Genomic DNA, 1,098 nt, shown 5'->3' on the forward strand with positions numbered 1-1,098 from the left:
TTTTCACCTGTTTCAAGTAAATTTCCACTTAAATAAGTAGAAAAATCTGCCAGTGGAACAAGATTTTTTTGCTTGTAATAAGAAGATAAATCTTGTTCCACTGGCAGATTTTTCTACTTATTTCAAGTGAAGATTTACTTGAAACAGGTGAAAATTGTCAAATAAGTTATTTTTCTGGTAATGACTCTTGTTTTAAGTGTAATGAGATTTTCTTTTACAAAAAATGAGACATTTTAACTAGAAATAAGACAAATATTCCTGGTAAGATTTAGAGTTTTTGCAGTGCAGGCGGCTGTGGAGGCAAAAAGGTTTTTGACCGTGTGTTCGGGAGAACGGAACAAGAAGGAAATAGCAGGTGGATATTTATGTTTGTTTGTTTTATGTTCCAAGTGGCAATGCCTGGTTGAACACTAAGGAATAAAATGATATGGGAACATTGGAGAGGCTGGTATTTGCCAGGCAGTGGCGGTTTGAGAAGTAAATGGTCTCTACATTAAGGCCCGGTCCCAGTCCCATATGTACGTCATATGTATACAGGGTAAACCAAAGAGAAATGTATCACAAAAACATGATTAATGTTCTCTTTTTTATTATTGCATTGCACTATTGCATTAGTCTTAAAGCATACAAGCCAAAATATATGTTATACCAAAATGTCCCATTACAATATATATATATATATATATATATATATATATATATATCAGAATCAGAATCAGCTTTATTGGCCAGGTTCGAACATTGTCCAACAAGGAATTTGACTCCGGTTATTTCGCTCTTTGGTAGTAAAAATAAACAATAAACAAATAGACAATAATCAAATGTGGTATTACTATCTACAGTATAAACATTTTAACATTTTAAGGTGCAGCAGTTTGAGGTAGTGAGAAGGACAGTGCTGAATAAAAATAAGAATAAGTATAAGTATAACCTATATACAATTTTAACAGACAAATAATACAAAAAATACAAAAAATGATACAAAGGAAGTACAAAAGTGAGAGGTGCAGCAGAGTAAGGCAGACATGATTATTAAAGAGGGTGCTGGATGATTTTTATTGCACGTGTTTGGTTACTCTGAGACTTATTATTTGTGAG

This window comes from Cololabis saira, chromosome 12 (genome assembly GCF_033807715.1).
Source record: "Cololabis saira isolate AMF1-May2022 chromosome 12, fColSai1.1, whole genome shotgun sequence".
Taxonomy (NCBI): Eukaryota; Metazoa; Chordata; class Actinopteri; order Beloniformes; family Belonidae; genus Cololabis; species Cololabis saira.